The 18225-nt window shown below is 40.4% G+C and overlaps 2 pseudogenes; one reads left to right on the forward strand and one right to left on the reverse strand.

Moving 5' to 3' along the window:
* The first annotated feature begins 1411 nt into the window (after nt 1-1411).
* LOC118623686 lies at nt 1412-2667 on the forward strand (annotated as a pseudogene).
* Nucleotides 2668-13995: 11328 nt separating this feature from the next.
* LOC118623687 lies at nt 13996-17554 on the reverse strand (annotated as a pseudogene).
* Nucleotides 17555-18225: the final 671 nt, after the last annotated feature.

The following is an 18225-nucleotide window of genomic DNA, read 5'->3' on the forward strand; positions in this document are numbered from 1 at the left end:
GCCCTGGTTGGTCGTGTGGGTGGCAGCCACTCGATGTGTCCCTTCACGTCGATGTTTCTCTCTCTCTCCCCCTTCCCCTCTCTCCCTCCCACTCTATCTGTACAAAAAATGGAAAAATATCCTCGGGTGCGGATTAAAAAAAAAAAAAAAAAAAAAACAAGAACAGAACTGGCCCTGGCCGGTTTGGCTCAGCGGTTAGAGCGTCGGCCTGCGGTCCGGAGAGACCCGGGTTCAGTTCCCGCTAAGGGCACGTACTTCGGTTGCAGTTTGTCCCCGGCCCTGGTTGGTCGTGCGGGTAGCAGCCACTCGATGTGTCTCTTCACATCGATGTTTCTCTCTCTCTCTCTCCCTTCCTCTCTCTCCCTCCCACTCTATCTGTACAAAAAATGGAAAAATATCCTCGGGTGAGGATAAAAATAAAAAAAAGAACAGAACTGTAATGGAAGGCTATATAATACAATGTGTCCATATATACACACATACATGTATATGTGTATATGTCTATATGTAATACTAAATATTACTATTAGGGTCCTACTTGCATATGTTGGCAAACCACTTTATTTTTCTAACTAAAAGAATTAGTCATAACTTTTTCCCCCACTCTTAACATTTTAGTGTAATAAAAATTGGGATTGAGTAGTCATTCTCAGAGATGCTGTCCACTGTGCAAGAACCAGGGAACTGACTGGGGTGCTAATTAGAGCCCTCTATAGCCCTTTCATAGAGGGTGGCAAAGCCAGGCCACTGGCTGAGAAAAAAGGGAAGAGAAGGGTTCAGGAGGAAGCGAGGAGGAAAGCCCAGTGCCGGCAGTCTTTGTTCTCGAGTCGGTGTGGTGGCCAGTTTAAGCTTGTTTTCGTTGAGAACTAATGCCCGTTTCCAAGTTTTGGAACCAAATGGCTAACTTGTATGCTTTTGTTAACGTGGGAGATTTGCTTTAACCATGATGTGGGCATTGGGAAGGTAGAAAAGAGGAATAGAACATTAAAAGATATTTATATGAACCCAGTGGGCAGCTGTCATCATATACTGTCATGAGAGCTCTTTAATAAGCTGGCAGGGGTGGGAGGTGCTTCTCTTATGGTCTTGATGGTGACTCATTTGTGTAAACTTAAGGAAAATTATATTGGCAATGACATGTATCACGGATGGACTAAGAGCCCTTTTTTCAGAATATTCATTCTGACAGATCTTTGGTCAATTGTCTGTTTCTAGCCTAGATTCCTGGATCTCACTACAATATATACTTTTTTTTTATCTGGAAAGTGTTTTTATTTTTATTTATTTTTAGTCCTTGTTTTGGGTCTCAAAGCCAGTTCCTTACAATTAGTTCCTACAAATATTATAGTGACTCATTCAGAAAATAGGCTTTGTGACTCCTCCATCCAGTGTCCCTGAGTCCTCTTTTGCTATGACTTCCTGCAGCTATTGCCAGTCATTGGCCTCCTCGTCCTTCGGGGGCCTGGGCCACAGCACCGTGCGCCTCAGAGCCGGAGGTGCCGACTGCATGCTAGCATCCATGGGGGCTCAGGTGACTGTGCTATGTCAGTGTCCTCCATCAACTCTGTTTCCTCATCCTCCTCTGGGGCTACAGAGGTGGCTATGTGGGTACCCTGGCCAGGTCCAACAGTCTTCTTGTGGGCAAAAAGAAGGTGACCATGCAGAACCTCAACCACTGCCTGCTCTCCTCTCTGGAGAAGGTACACACCCTGGAGGTGGCCAAAGGCGACCAGGAATTGAAGATCTGTGACTGGTACCAGAAGCAGGGGCTCAGGCCTGCCCGTGACTACAACCACTACTACCAGACCATGGACGAGCTGTGGAACAAGATTCTTGTTGCCACCTTCGAGAACTCCAAGATTGTCCTGCAGATAGACAATGCCCGTCTGGCCGCAGATCACTCTGAACCAAGTTCTAGACTGCGCAGGCCCTGCGTGTGAGCATGGAGGCTGACATCAATGGCTTGTACAAGGTGGCTGGATGGGCTGACTGGCCAGAGCCAATCTGGAGATGCAGCTTGAAGGCCTGAAGGAAGAGCTGGCCTACCTGAAGAGGAACCACGAGGAGGAAATAAGTGCTCTGAGGGTCCAGGAGGATTGCCAGGTCACTGTGGAGGTGGATTCAACTCCAGGCATTGACCTAGCCAAGATCCAGAGTAACATGAGAAGCCAGTATGAGGTCATGGCTGAGAAGGACCAGAAGGTTGCTGAAGCCTGGTTCACAGCCAGACTGAGGAGCTGAACCAGGAGGTCGCTGGCCATATAGAGCAACTGCAGGTTAGCAAGACAGAAGTCATTGACCTTTACCGCACCCTCTGCACCCCCTGCACCCTCCAGGGTCTGGGGATCAAGCTACAATCAGCTCAGCATGAAAGCCGCCCTGGCAGAAATGGAAGCTTGCTTTGGAGCCCAGCTGGCACAGGTCCAGGTGCTGATCAGCAGTATTGAAGCCCAGCTGAGTGACATTTGTGTTGAATAGTAGTGGCAGAACCTGGAGTACCAGCAGCTCATGGACATCAAGACAAGGCTGAAGCAGGGGATTGCCACCGACCGCAGCCTGCTCAAGGGCCGGGATGCCTATTGCTACAACTTGCCCACCACCAACTGCCTGTGTCCCGCAGCTTCCTGGCTTCCTGCTTCCAGCAGAGGGATGGATGCTCCTGGATAGGGACGTGGGAGGGGAGGGGTCCTCTGTCTCTTCCTCTGACCTGTCGATACAATTTTATGGCCTAATGGGGGAAACAAAAGGCTTTGTTATGGACTTTTGGAAAAGTTTAATAGTCTACATTTGCTTTTTTTTTTTTTTGGTCCAAAAATATCCCCCCAAGAATAGATGAAGAAAGTAATTTCTACCCTGGCCAGCTAGTTCAGTTGGTTAGAACATCACCCCCAATACGCCAAGGTTGCAGGTTCAATCCCCAGTCAGGGCTCATATAAGAATCAACCAATGAATACATAAATAAGTGGAACAACAAACCGATGTCTCTATATCTGTCTCTCTCTCTCTTCCCTTCCCCCTCCATCTCTCCTACCATCTTCCACTCTCTCTTTAAAATCAATCAGTAAAATTTTTTTACAAAGAAAAGAATTTCCCTTTATTAATCTTTTTCTAATATTTTCTCTTTGCTCATGTGTTAAGTGACACCACTTTTTATTGTAGACCCAAAAGGCTTGACTAATATGAAATTTCAGTCACTTGAAACCTTACTTTCAGTGTTTAAAAAGTATGGAGTTCCTCTGCTTCACATCTTTATTTAAATGCACATTTTCCTGGCTACCTTATTTAAACTTGGAAGCCTCACTCCTGCACTCCTTACCTTGTTTTATTTTCCACTACAACCACTATCTAATTCTGTATTTTTTAATCTTATTTTCTGTCCCCCACCCCTGGGACCCAAGTACACACACTAAACTTTGTCTGTTGCAGTCTCTTTTTCAAAGAAAGGGTACAGTCAGGATTCCCAGTGTGGAAACTGCCAGGCTTAGGTCTCTCGGCAGCTGGTCTCTGAGACAGGGAAGAAGGTGACTGTGGTGGGCGGTGAAAGTGACCATTGTGTAGACCTTAGAAGTAGGGTGCCAGGCCTGGGCCCTTTGCACAAGGGGCCAGAGCAACTGGGACACTGTGGGCAGCTAGCTTGACAGGAACAGGTGGAGGCAAAGCGTGGGACCAAACTTATTAAGAATAAAGAAAGGAGTTGGCATGAGGCCTTCAGTTCACCAAGTTGAGAGCTGTGTATACAGAGAATCTTTCTTCATTGCCTTTTGTAGTAATTTATTGAATCACTTTAATATGAAGATGAACCTTTATGCTAGTTAGCCTTAGGAAAGCAGGGACTATCCCTGTCTTGTTCCCCACTATTTCTTCAATACCTAGAAAAGTCCCTGGCTCATGTTAGGTGTTTGTGAAATCCTAATTGAGTGATTGAAATCCTAGGTTGAGTGCTATATTTTCAAAGTATATATTTTATGCCAGTCCAATACCTAATATAAATACACTTAACCAGTAGTTTTCAGCCTGGGCAATTTTTTTTTTTTTTTTATCTTCACCCAAGGATATTTTTCCATTTTTTTTTGTACAGATAGAGTGGGAGGGAGAGAGAGGAAGGGAGAGAGAGAGAGAAACATCGACGTGAAGGGACACATCGAGTGGCTGCCACCCGCACGACCAACCAGGGCCGGGGACAAACTGCAAGAGAAGTACATGTCCTTAGCGGGAACCGAACCCGGGTCTCTCCGGACAGCAAGCCAACGCTCTAACTGCTGAGCCAAACTGGCCAGGGCCAGCCTGGGCAATTTAGACACTCAAGGAATATTTGGCAATGTCTGGAGCTACTGGAGGAGAGGTTCCGGTACTGCTAAACATTCTACAGTGCACTAGACAGCCCCCCATCACAAAGAATTATCCAGCCCAAAATGTCAATAATGCCAACCTGAGAAATCCTACACTAACCAATATCTTGTTGATGGCCATCTTAACCATCATAATTCATGTAAATAGTTAAAGAAAATCCTTTGTTTACCAACCACGTTCATTTATAAACTTTAAGACCCTTTATCTACACTGTTTATTTTGACCTCACAAAGACATAAGAGATGGGCCAATAAAAATCACAAGGAAAAAAAGATTGTGATTTAATGGCAAGAATGCTGTTTCTGTTATGGTACACTATATCCCTCCTCTGGTACGTGGAGTTACAACTGCAAATATTTTGGTTGAAATGTCTAGGACATTATACATGATCTTGCTGTCTACAGTGCTGGATAGTAAACAGGGATATAATTGTACGTGTTCATTACTGAAATGTTGAGTGGAGTTGTAATTTTCTTTCTATTTGTCATGTCAGATTGTTAGACAGTTCCTGTTAATATCTTTTTTTTTTTTTATCCTCACCCGAGGACATTTTTCCAATTTTTGTACAGATAGAGTGGGAGGGAGAGAGAGAGAGAGAAACATCGACGGGAAAGGGAAACATCGAGTGGCTGCCACCCGCACGACCAACCAGGGCCGGGGTCAAACTGCAACCGAAGTACGTGCCCTTAGCGGGAACCGAACCCGGGTCTCTCAGGACCGCAGGCCGACGCTCCAACCGCTGAGCCAAACTGGTCAGGGCTCCTGTTAATTTCTAAAAGCTACACATTCTTGTTACTTCATTCTAGAGCCACTCTTGTTTCTCTCAACCTGTGGCTTTTTATCTGCTATGAGCAATGGCAAAATTAAAAGCAAGATTAAAGAATGTGCTGAGTGAAGGCTAACACGAGTAAAGTGCAGAGTTTTCAACATTATTTTAAGAGCAAGTACTCTTTTCATTTTCATCTTGGGCTGATGTCCTGATGGTTACTACTGCTAGACTACACATGACCTTTGTAAGTGCAGTCTTATTAGATGCTATATATTTCCAAGTCATTTCTATAAAGCAAATGAGACTTTAATGTTTTCCAAGATGAGAAGAAATGTCTCAAGGGCCATTACTACATATTCCTACCTGCATCACTGGAGAGCAATACCATTCTGAAAAAATCACTCTCACTCTGGAAAAGAATGTATCTGTGATATATAGACAGAGAGTGAAATGATGTGCAACAGTAGAATTATGTCTAGAAAATATCTTTCACTTTTGCTGAAAATGAAAAGACACAGGTGAAATGCAAAACATCAAATGAGTAAAAAGATATTTCACTTTCTCTGAAAATAAAAAGACACTGGTCACATAAAAAATGACCAAAAGGCTAACAGTGCATTCATACGACGTGTTGATATAAGTTCACTTTGCCATGGATGACATAAAGGGTATGATGCTAAGTGAAATAAGTCAGTCAGAGAAAGACAAATACCATACGATTTCACTTACTTGTGGAATCTAAAGAACAATATAAATGAATAAACAAAATAGAAACAGACTCATAGATACAGAGAATAGACTAATGATTGGGGGACTGGGTGAGAAAGGTGAAGGAATGAAGAAATGCAGATTCATAGTTACAGAATAGTCTTGGGGATGTAGTAGAGCATAGGGAATATAGTCAATAATCATATAATAATTATGTATGCTGCCAGGTGGGTACTGGAAATATCAGAGGGAATATTTTGTAAAGTATGTGATTGCCTGACCACTATGACACCTGAAACTAATACAAAATAATATTGAATGTAAACTGTAATTGAAAATTAAAAAAAAAAATTTTTAAGTTCACTTTGTAAGATTTTAGGAGCAAATGCAAACATCTGAAAATATGAAATCTGTCTGGTTGGTGTGGCTCAGTGGTTGAACGTCAACCCATGCACCAGGAGGTTGCTGGTTCAATTCCCAGTCAGGACACATGCCCAGGTTGTGGGCCAAATCCCCAGTGGGGAGCATGCAGGAGGTGCCAGTCGATGTTCTCTCTCATCGATGTTTCTATCTCTCCCTCTCACTTCCTCTCTCTCTAAAATCAATAAAGGAAAACGAAAGAAAGAAAGAAAGAAAGAAAGAAAGAAAGAAAGAAAGAAAGAAAGAAAGAAAGAAAGAAAATGTGAAATCTGATGGTGTTTCTCAAATCAATACCACAGGTATCTGTCTAAAGGTTTTGCTACATTAGTTGTATATCTTCAAAAGGGCCCAGGCCAATCCCAGTTACCAGTTAAAGTGTGTGTGTGTGTATAAATAAAATTTGTAGCTAGCATTATTTAGTACTGAATATGTAAATGCACCAAGCTTTACATGCATTACTTAATTTAATCCTTCAGAACTTTACAAGTTAAATACCTTCATTATCCTGATTTTTATAAAGAAGCCACTTGAGGGAGGTCGTGGGACTTGCCCAGAGCTGCAGAGCAGTAAAGGCAGGATTTCGCCCAGGCCTGACTGATGACTGAGCCAGATCTCTTAACCAGTTTCACCACACTTTCAAGAAATGAACTCTCAGAACAAAATTTTTCTATCATTCATCATTATATTTGATTTTTAAAAATCGTATTTGCTACTCCATGTACACAGACAAAATTTGGTCAAAACACCACGTGCTGCCTTGTCACCTTGTGTAGATTTTTAAAATTAAAATAAAACTTGAACCTTATTCACAAGCCAATCATATTCTAAATGTCAGTTATCTTCAAGAGTTTCAAATAGTTCCCATTTTCCTAGCATAAAGCACTGAGAAGGCAATTAAGTTAATGACACCCATGAAGAAATCAGAGTGGGCCCGGAGGCACAGAGCACGACTCGGTGCGAACAAAATGCCCTTCGTGAAGACAGTGTGATGAAAGCTTTCTTCTTTGAAAAGGCCAAACTATTTCAAAGGAGCTACGAAATGACTTCAGCCTAAAGGATTAAAATTATTTTCATGTGTGCAGAATTTACCGGGAAGGGGGAAACTATTTTAAATATTCCAGCTGTAAAGAATTATTTGTACTCAAACTATTATTGCTCACCGGAGCCTCATTTTTTAGTGACAGGACAACCAACTTTTCTGTGGCTAAGCAAGATCTAATGCAAGCTAACACAGTCAGAACAAACTACCGAGGTTTAAGGTGCTCCATTTCAAAAGTGTAGACAGCAAGTTTTAGAATGTGGTGCTAATGGAAAGAGCTGAAAAGGCTGGAGAATGTGAGGAACTGTAGAAAACCAAGGGAAAGGCTCAGGTGGTTATGTAGGTCAGGTTAAACATATCAGATAGCAAATCCCTTTCCTTTACCAAAGGTTTCTTTTTTCCTTGCATCCCACCCATGATAGAGATTTTCAAAGATGTAACTTTGTCTCAAAAAAAATTTTTTTTTAAGTGATGTGAATAACTTCAGCAGCTATAAATAAAGAATATTTTGTTACATAAAACGATACATTTTTTTAGAGTTATAGTTGAAAGCGCTTTTAAATGGAATCGTTTCTCAAAAGTGCCAAGGAAATTTATTTAAAGGAATCCTATTTTAGGGGAAAAAAAAGAATCTGAGTCATGAAAAAGTTAAAGAATGTAAATGTATTAGCCGTAGGATGTTCAGCAGCACCCTAACCTCTCCCCGCTATATACCAGTAGCTCCAGGTATTGCCAAATATTTCTGGAGAGTCAAAACAGAGTGCTCCCTGCGCTGGGTGAAAGCTGTCTCCCAGCAGCATGTCCCTCCTTTAGGCCTTGGGTGTGTGCCCACTGCTTTCCTGGTCGGGTTAGTAGCTTGTTACTCTAGGTAGATTTTTTTTTATGTTTGTTTAGGTAAATAGTTCTAAGGATAGAGAGGAGAGTACATGCACTTGAAACTATTGCTCTCTGATAAGATAAATGTATAAATCACCCATATGTGTCTTGAACTATTATTGTTCCTGCCTACTGCCATTTGCATAAATAAAACCTCTGGATCCATTCTTAGAGAAATTACTTTAGGACCTAAAGTAATTAGGTCCAAATTCATGAGAAGTTGGCTAGTAACCATCTAGTTTTATGGTGTATTTTATGGTAAATAAATTCCTTTGTCCCTCCTAGTTAAGCAAAGTGCATTGAACCATCAGCTCTGGGTTCTGGTCACAGTGGCTCATTGCATTCCCATCCCCAGCTATTGCTCACGGAAAAGCTTTATTTTCAGAGGTCCATTCTTCTTTATAAGTTGTCACATTTCTCAAAGTGTTTGCTAATTTTTATGACTGAGAAGAGGTTTGTGAAAAACAGAATATAGGTTCGAGAAAATCTTATTCTAAGAGAACACAGTACTTCATCAAAAAGCTGGAATGAAAATTAACAAAATAACCTTCAAGTTCAGTTTTGTTTGTTTGTTTTTTTGTGTTAGATTATGCTAACAGTTTTGGAAAAGGAACAGTATTTGAAAGGGCTTAACCCCAAATAAATTGTGGTTTAAAACAAAATTAATAGGCTGACTTTAAAAAATAGCAACACAGCTTTATTGAGATATCATTCAGATACTGTACACTTTACCCATTTAAATGGACAGGCTGATTTCTGAAATGGAAGATTTTTGGACTGTTTCCATTCAGTTCCATAGAACTTCAAATTAGGCAAAGATTTTTGACAGAGGAATTTTCTCTCTTCAAAAGTGCTTAATTGTAGCAAGATCAAACAGAGAATGGATAGTATTTTTTTCTGAATTCAGCAGAAAGTTTTGGGCAATGTTTAAGATATTCTGTCCTAGCCCTGGCCGGTTTGGCTCAATGGTTGGAGCATTGGCCTGCAGACTAGAGAATCCCGGGTTCGGTTCTTGCTAGGGGCACGTACCAAAAAAAAAAAAAAAAAAGATATTCTGTCCTAAATTTGTAACCATTTAAATGCTTTCTACCAAATTGTGTAACGTATATTCGAAATGGTGATTGATAATGTAAATAGATATGGTTGACTTACTGGAATATCTTTCACAAAAGCTTATTAGCAAGTTGAGATGGAAGAGAAGAGCCATTGATGAGTCGGTTCCCATGCAAAACTAACATTTACCAGTTGAAGACCTTTGTGTGTGTTTGTAAATTGGCCTTGAAAAAATATGAGACCAATGAAGTGTGAAGATGGTTTAAAGGTCCTTCAAAAGATAGGAAACCTTGCACTTGCCATACTGAGAGATGTGTTAGAAAAAGAAGTTGGTATCTGGTGAAGTCTTCAAGTAAAATCTCAGTCTATCTACTCCTTATAAAAAAATAAATTAAAAAAAAAGCTTTGAAAGGATATGCAATATTCATAATGTGGCTCTTTAAAAGTAAATTTTTTACAGGCTTAATACTTGTAAAAGCCTGTATCAAGATTTTCTCTCTCTCTCTCTCTCTCTTTTTTTTTTTTTTTCATTTTATTTTGCTATTTCTGTGGTGTAAAGTGGAAATTTGACTTTGGCTCACATAATCCTTACCCTTTGACCATTGCTTAGGAATGATTAGGTTGCAGATTGGGTTTGCCTTGAGTACAATGGCTTTTTATGTGGGTAGGACTGAAGGAAACAACTCATGATAGAATTATTGAATAAAATCTGTTGTTTCTGGACTCATAGATACAGAGAACAAACTGATGGTTGCCAGAGGGGAGGGGTGTTGGGGGGCTGGGTGAAAAATGTGAAGGGATTAAGAACTACAGATTGGCAGTTACAAAATAGTCACAGGGATGTAAAGTACAGCATAGGGAATAAAGACAGTAATAGTGTAATAACTATGCATGGTGTCAGATTTATGGGGGGATCACTTTATAAGTTATATAAATGTCTAACCACTATATAATATTGAATGTCAACTGTAATTGGAAAAAAAAAACCTATTGTTTCTGTGGGTGCTGAAATAGGCAGTCAGAAAATATATTTGTCACATTTTATCAGTAGGTCTTAATGCATCATTTTTTGGGACTGAACTTACACATCTCACGTAAGCAATCATTTTGAGAATGAGGCATAAGTTGACGAGGGGAGTTAGGCTGTACTGTGAGTTGTGACTAGGATACATATTATTTCCCAGTCTAACATTTCTTGGTTAAAAACAGGTTCAAATAGCTCTGGTAAGGACCTCCTGCCTGTGGAACTTCCAGTTTTCTAGAGAAGCCTAAAGACTGGAATTTAATGTAACATTTCTCAATGGTTGCAACTAATAAAAAAAAAAATGTTACTTTGTTTTGTGGATCAAACAAACCATGCCTATGGGCAGTGTCTCCACGGGCACTCTCTGGCCTAGGCAGTGTGAGGCAGGCTATGCCCTCAGTGGAGAGACGGAAATACCTGGTATACAAGCTGGAAAGGGATTGTTCCCAGAGTGCACAGGGGCGCCGAACATCTGCAGCAGGGGCAACGAGGCAGAGTCCACAGAGGAAGTGGCACGAATCAGGGCCCTAAAGTTGGGATTTAGAGGTGGGTCAGTGATAGACGGACATTCTGCACAGAGAAAGAAGCACAGGCTGATTATTGTGAATAGCATTTAGTTCTTCCAACCTTGAGCTACCAACCTTGAGCTGTGGAGACAGTCCAGGTAAAGAATAAAGCAAAGCCCTTCCCATAATCTGTGTGAGTCCCGTCTGTACCCCAAGCCTCCCCACGTGGATTGTGAAAGGTAAGTTAAAAAAGAATATAAAAATTTGAAAATAAGAAAAGTCAGCTTTAAGATAAGTCCCTTTGCCTAACCGAATTGTTGAACCTTAATAAGTGGAATTGCTACTTTTCTATAAATGGTCACCCATTTTCTTCTGAGGGAGTCACTGGGCTGAAAATAAAATCCTCACACATCTTTTAAGTGAGTAAGATATTAGCTCAGTACTGGAAGCATTTGGTCCCTTAAATTTTGCTTTTCATTCACTAGACTTTCACAGTCATCTTTAGAATCACCTTTTATACTTCTCAATGAGTATTTTCTGGGTGTGGTTGAATGATTCAAATAAAGGCTATTAAAGTTATTCTTTCACTTCCCGGAGTTAAAGTTCATTGCCCTTCCCTTTAAGCATTTAGATTTGTGATTTAACATAACACCATTATGATTTTCACACTATTGTATTATATATTAAATGAGACTGTCCATTTGAAATATGGGAGATAATCTGATATAAGTAAGAATTAAATGTCTAGCTGAAAGACTTACCGTGTTAGTCCTGAGCCATCCACTAACTTGCTTAGAAACATAGAGCAAATCACTTACATTGAATGATGTGCTTTGTTTTCCACCTGTTAAGTAGAGAAGTGTAACCTGGTCAAATACCTGATAGGGCAAGGTTTGGAACACACAAATAAAAATGCTGTCCCTCCCCCCATACCCTGTGTCTGATTCCCCCCACCTTCCCGGAATGCTAACATGGTATCTTATGCATAGCAGGCACTCAAATATTTGTTGGTTGAAATCACTATAGAAGAGAAATCTATTTTTTTCCTGTGGTGTTAGGAGTGGCAGAAGATATATAGTTTCAGGGTTTGTTTTTATGAGAGTATGTGTAAAACAAAAACCCAACAACCAAGCATTCATTAAGAGGGGAAAAAACACAGCTACAAGACAATGAACCGTTCATCAAACATTGGAAGTAATTGCCTGCCTGACCTGTCCCCAAATCTTCAGGTGACCTTGGCCCCTTTCATGCCCTCACTTGTTCATTCACTTTGGTTAATGCATTCATTTAGAACTCATTTACTGAACACCTGCTAGGTGCCAAGTCCTGATTTTAGCATGGTGGTGGCTAAGTTACATGCCATTGAGTAGGCCATCATCATAGCAGAGAAATGAACAGAAGCAGATCACAGAGCTCGCTCAATGTTAGAGGTATGATGAGGAATGTTGTGGAAGGCATAGTGGGAATACAAATAAGGGAACCATCATCTGAGTAGATGGAGTAGAGTCATATGGGCTCAAAAAAGAAAAAAAAAGTGCTTGAAATATGAATGTATATTGAGTAAGAGGAAGGGAAAGGAAGTAAATGAAGGGAGCAGGATAGAAAGGAAGGCTAGGTGCTGGGGTATGGGAGCAGCCTGGTTGCTGCAGGCTGAAGTATAGGAGATGTGTGGGAGAGATGCATGGGGAAACCCAAACATGACATCGCCTGAAGCAGAATACTTCTAAAGGAGGATTAGAAATGAGTATATTTTGTATCAAATAAAACTTCCTTCCAATAAGTATACTAAGCATCATATTTTTATGCAATTTAATCTTCATAATACGATTGGGAAGTAGGCAGTCTTGTAGTCCATTTGTAGACTGAGACACTGAGGTAGAGAAATCAAAGCTAAGTAATTTGCTTAGGGTAATTACCCTGGGTGTAAGTTACATATCTTTTTAATTTAAAAAATGGTATCAAATATTGCCCAGCCAGAGTGGCTCACTTGGTTTTGAGCATCATCCCATCAACCTGAAAAGTCACCAGTTTGATTCCTGGTCAGGACACGTGCTTCAGTTTTGGGCTAAATCCCCAATAGGGGGCATGCAGGAGGCAGCCAATTGATGTCTCTCTCTTTCTCCCTCTCCCTCTCTCTTCCCCTCTCTCTAAAATTAATAAAAAAATATTTTTAGAAAAACCAATATCAAATGTACTAAAAAAAATTGCAAATATAGTACATAGAACTTTTTTTCCTGCTTCATTTGAAAGTAAGCACCATCACCATCACCCTGAATATTTAGTGCTTTTTAATTTTTTTTCTCTATTGATTTTTAGAGAGAGTGGAAGGGAGGGAGAGATAGAAACATCGATGAGAGAGAACATTGATTGGCTGCCTTCTGCATGCCCCCAACTGGGCATTGGGCCCATAACATTGGCATGTGTCCTGACCTGGAATCAAACCAGCGACCTCTTGGTGCATGGGTCGATGCTCAACCACTGAGCCACACCGGCCAGGCTATTTAGTGCTTTTAAAAATTTATATATAAACAAGGACATTGACCTAAATACTCATAATACAACCATTAGAATCAGGACGTAACATTGATTACATCATCTGTCCTCAGGCCCCATTCACTTTCACTAATTGCCCCAATAATGTTCTTTATGGCAAAAGGACCCATTCAGAATTACCCATTGCTTTTAAAAAAAATATTTACTGAGATATGTACTAACACATGATTTGTTTGGAAGACATCTCTACAGCTGTCCTCTCTCATGCAGAGCCCCAGCGCATGCGTTGCCACCTCCAGACCCTGCAGGGCTCTGAGCAACCCCACGTTCTGCCTGTTGAGCGGATGAACCGAAGTGTTACCATTGAAATCAGTAACAGGTGTTCACCCATAGGCTACTATGAAGACTGCAGACTCAAATACTGATAATGCTTATTGAAAATTTAATTTATAGAATACCTAGAAAATAAGTTGAATTGGAAACCTGTTGTTAGTTTTTTTAAAAATATTCACTAGCAACAATTTTTTAAAGACATAGATGGTTATTGTTTTAATATAAATCAGTTTTCACATCATCTGTAGGTTTTCAACTGTCACATGACCAAAAACCAAAGACCCAAATAATTTCAAATGATTTGATACTTTTTAGGCAACAATTTTCATGCGTTTGTACTTTTAATGTTGTATACATAAAATTCTAGTAAAAAGACAACTCTAAACAGATGTAGGCCCTCCATTTCCATGAACAGCACCCTGCATTACAGTAAACTGAGTTTATGTTTCACCATCAAGTGTGGTTCTCCCCTTCGTTCACTTTGTGATGGGTCGTTGAGGGTATCTTTAAATCCAATAGTCTCATTATTACCCTTCAAATATCCAGTGAAAGGTTTGAGCTGGGAAGAAATGACAGACACTGGACCTGCTGCACTGCCTTGAATTCCGTTTGCAGTTTTAGCGAAGCAAACAGCCCCCGGATGTTTCTCAGTGTGGAAAATTTTATTTTGGTTGAGCTGGAATTGTTTGTTTTCTTTTTTCTGACAATTCAAGAGGATGATTGGGCAAAAGTTTATTTTTTACAAAAGAAAACCCTTTTCGAAGAAGATCATGACTTTAAAACGTCCACTTGCTGAAAGTTCAGTTACTGGAATAGTATCTTTCAGCTGAGTTCCTAGTCCTCTGACATTCGTCTTCCGCTCACTCGGCAAACAGCCTCAGCCCTGTTACCGCCAGCCAGTGTCCCGCTCACTTCATTCCCACCCCATAATTCTTTGAGCACTTCTGGCTGACACAAGATGTTCCAGAGTCACCTTGTTCTTTCCCACCTTAGTCTTAGAATCAGCCATTTCTCCAAGGAGCCTGGGTTCTATTTAGTGGAGAATGGTATTTAGAAACCAAGACATGGGTGCTAGATATGACCATGGCTATTGGGGTGTTACTGTTCCCACGCCTTCTCAGCTAGGGAATGTATGCACTTATATACATACATATGTGACAAGATAGTAAGAAGCTAAGAAAATTCCTGGGCAAGTGAAATGGGGAAACCAAGACAAGAAATTAAACAAGGCCAAACAGTTTGGGCAATTTGCAGCCTGTTTGCAAATCGCAAGACCTTATCTTCCCCAACCAAGGATACTTGAAAGCAAATGGCTTATACCTCACCTCCCTAGCCAGGGGATACATAGCTTAAATCACCCTGGCCTGGGAAAATAGAGAACAAAGACCCGAGTAATACCATTTGTGTCAGCTAAACCCAAGGACAGTTGAAGTCAGGGACAAATAAGACCACAAAAGCATTTGGTTGGCATCACTGGAGGAGGTATGTTAGGCAGGAAAGATAGCTGCTAGGGCAGGAGGAGGGAAAGGGTGTGGGGAAGGGGAATTTGACCCACTGAACAAAGAAGTCAGCAGTTTGGGGACTTGTCAAGATTAAAAATGCCAGATGTTCCCATAAACTCTAGGAAAAGCTACAACAATGTAAAAGGAGGACCTTGAAATCTAGACTATCTGGCAGGGAACCTTGAAACTTATAGGGGGAAAGTATAAAACCCTTGAACCCCCATCAGGCAGGGCACTCAGATATGCTGAGTTGCCCACTTGCTTTGTTTCAACAGTTTTCTGTCACTTGTCTAAATTCTTTCTCGCAAGAGCCGAGGAGGGGAAAGCCAGCCCCCTTTGACTCAGACAGTTCTCCAGTAACACATATGTACGTATACACATTCACATGTGTCTATCTATTAAAAATCACAAGTCTTTCATACAGATATATCTAGTCCTAATCTGACACCACAGCATTTATTCCAGTTTTTGCCCTTGTAATATTTGCAACTCTTTTCTTAAAAGTGAGAAAACTGGCTTCTATTTATCCTTAATATACAAGGGTGGGCAAAATAGGTTTACTTTTGTTCACATGGAAAAAGAGGTTTATATGGAAACAGGTTATGATTATTACAATAGCTTTAACTCTGTGTTTCATGTACTCACAACTGTAAACCTACTTTTAAAAAAAATAATCCTCACCCTAGCCCTGGCCAGTTTGGCTCAGCAGTTGGAGTGTTGACTTGCCTACCAGAGAGTCCTGGGTTCGGTTCCCACTAGGGACACATACCAAAAAAATAAAAAAATAAAACATAATCCTCACCCAAGGATATGTTTTTATTGATTTTTAGAGAAAGAGGAAGGGGGGCAGAGAGAAACATTGATGTGACCAGTTGTGCCCTGACCAGGGGATTGAATTTGCAATCCAAGTATGTGGCCTGACTGGGACTTGAACCTACAAGCTTTCAGTGTATGGGTTGACGCTCCAACCAACTGAGCAACCGGGCCAAGGCTGTAAACCTGTTTTTGCCCACCGCTGTTTTCATTTCTGTGGTCAATCCTGCTGTACATAACTCGTTTTCCGTTTGCGGCCCACCTCTCCCTCTGGGCAGGTGCCCTCGCACCCCTTGGGCTCTGATAACCTACTATGCAGGTTGGCCCCACATGTGGACACTCTCCTGACTCAGGTTGAGTTTGGTTCTAGTTTTACATGTGGCAAGTATGAAAGGAATGGGTCCTTTCTCTTGTCCTTTGGGTAAACCTTTGTGAAGGGATAACTGATATCTTTCCTGTACTCCCTCAGTCTTAAATTGCTTCATTTTGTTGGACTCCCCCACCCATCTAATTAGGTATCTTTTTGTCTGTTTTTTCCTCATCTATAATAGCAATGAATATATTTACATGTGGATGTTTTGATTCTCGTATCAGTGCTTAAATACACCTATTATTGGACAGTTTGTAGTATGTTACATAAATGTTATATGATATATTTTAGGCATAAATAGTAAAACCATATGTTTATATAGCAGCATAAAATGCAATGGGCTAAAACTGGCTTCATATCTACCTGTAATTCTTTTTATCTTGGATTGCAATGTAAATGAGAATATTGCACAAATTTGTGATTTTCTAATTTTAAAATTGTATAAAGACACTACCATTGTTGTTTTAGTTTCTTTTGGTATTTGTGTTATTTCTTAGAAAGATGTCTGTTTTTCTTTTCTTTCACATATATGATGAGAAGTTACTGATTAAGGTCATGCTGATGTAAAGATAACAATAACCGGGTATCTTACCTTCCTGAACTACATTCCTTTGGTGATTTTTCTTCACAAACAAGTCAGTTTGTTGAAAAATCGAGTTTCCTGGACATTCCTGTCTTATGTGCACTTACGTATTTTGGAGGAAGCTGTGTAAACATGACAAATTGTTGACTGATCCCTGAAGTTCTAATTGATTAAAAAGCATGCTGACTTTAAAGTTCTCCTAAATTTTTTCTTCTCTACATTTTCTATTCTTAAATCTGTTCTGACATAACATTTCTGGGAAGCCATGTATTTCACTTTTTTTTTTTTTTCCAGTGATTTGAGGAGTAGTTTTCTAGGAAAAGGATATCTATGCCTGTGGTACATGGAACTTCTTGTAGAATTCTGAGTCTTCATACCAGACACTATTCACATTCCTTTTTGTTATTAATCTAGAGATCACTGTTGTACCCATGGATGGGCAGATAACATTTTATCCAAAAGCAAGTAAATGTATTCAGTTGTCTAAGAATGGAATTTTAGTGAATCAAAAGTAGGAAGCTGCTGAAGTAGTTATCAATACAAGCGTAGGTATATCCGTTTGTAAGGTAGAGTCACACTGCAAAGTCATACAACTGGCCAGCTTGGTTACATTGACTGTTCTTTGGAGCTTAGGGTCCTGAAGCAAAATGTAGAGATCACATGGTGCGGGCACAATTTCATCTGAGCATTCTCCTTGCCTTGCATTCTTGTCCATGGCTGTCCTATGGAATCATGTGACTCTTTTTTTTTTTTTTTTTAATCCTCACCCGAGGACATTTTTTTCTATTTTTTTGTTCAGCTAGAGTGTGGGAGGGAGAGAGAGAGAGAGAAACATCGACGTGAAAGGGACACGTCGAGTGGTTGCCACCCACACGACCCAACCAGGGCCGGGGACAAACTGCAACCGAGGTACGTGCCCTTAGCGGAACCGAACCCGGGTCTCTCAGGACCGCAGGCCAACGCTCTAACCGCTGAGCCAAACCGGCCAGGGCTCATGTGACTCTTAATAGCCAAAAGTGATTTAATACTTTATGGTAAAGAATATACTAAATAAACAAATTTATTTAACTTCTTATTATGGGAAATTTCAAACTTAATGCAACGTAGAGAAGAGTATGACCTCTAGCACCATCACTGAGCTTTGACAATTATCAACCTATGGCCAAATAATTTTAAGTTACAAAGATTTGTTAAAAGCCCTTTACATACCTTTAATGAAATGGGACTTATTTGTAACCTTTAACCTGTGATATTCTCAGAACTAAAATAATTTATATTTAAAGCAATTATGTATGTGTATACCTTCTCTGTCTATCATATGGCAAATGAGAAATTTCTCTTGGATTCCAGTTCATCTTTGCCTTAGGAACTCCTCGTTCCCCCTTC

The sequence above is a fragment of the Molossus molossus genome, unplaced genomic scaffold, assembly GCF_014108415.1.
Source record: "Molossus molossus isolate mMolMol1 unplaced genomic scaffold, mMolMol1.p scaffold_m16_p_10, whole genome shotgun sequence".
NCBI lineage: Eukaryota > Metazoa > Chordata > Mammalia > Chiroptera > Molossidae > Molossus > Molossus molossus.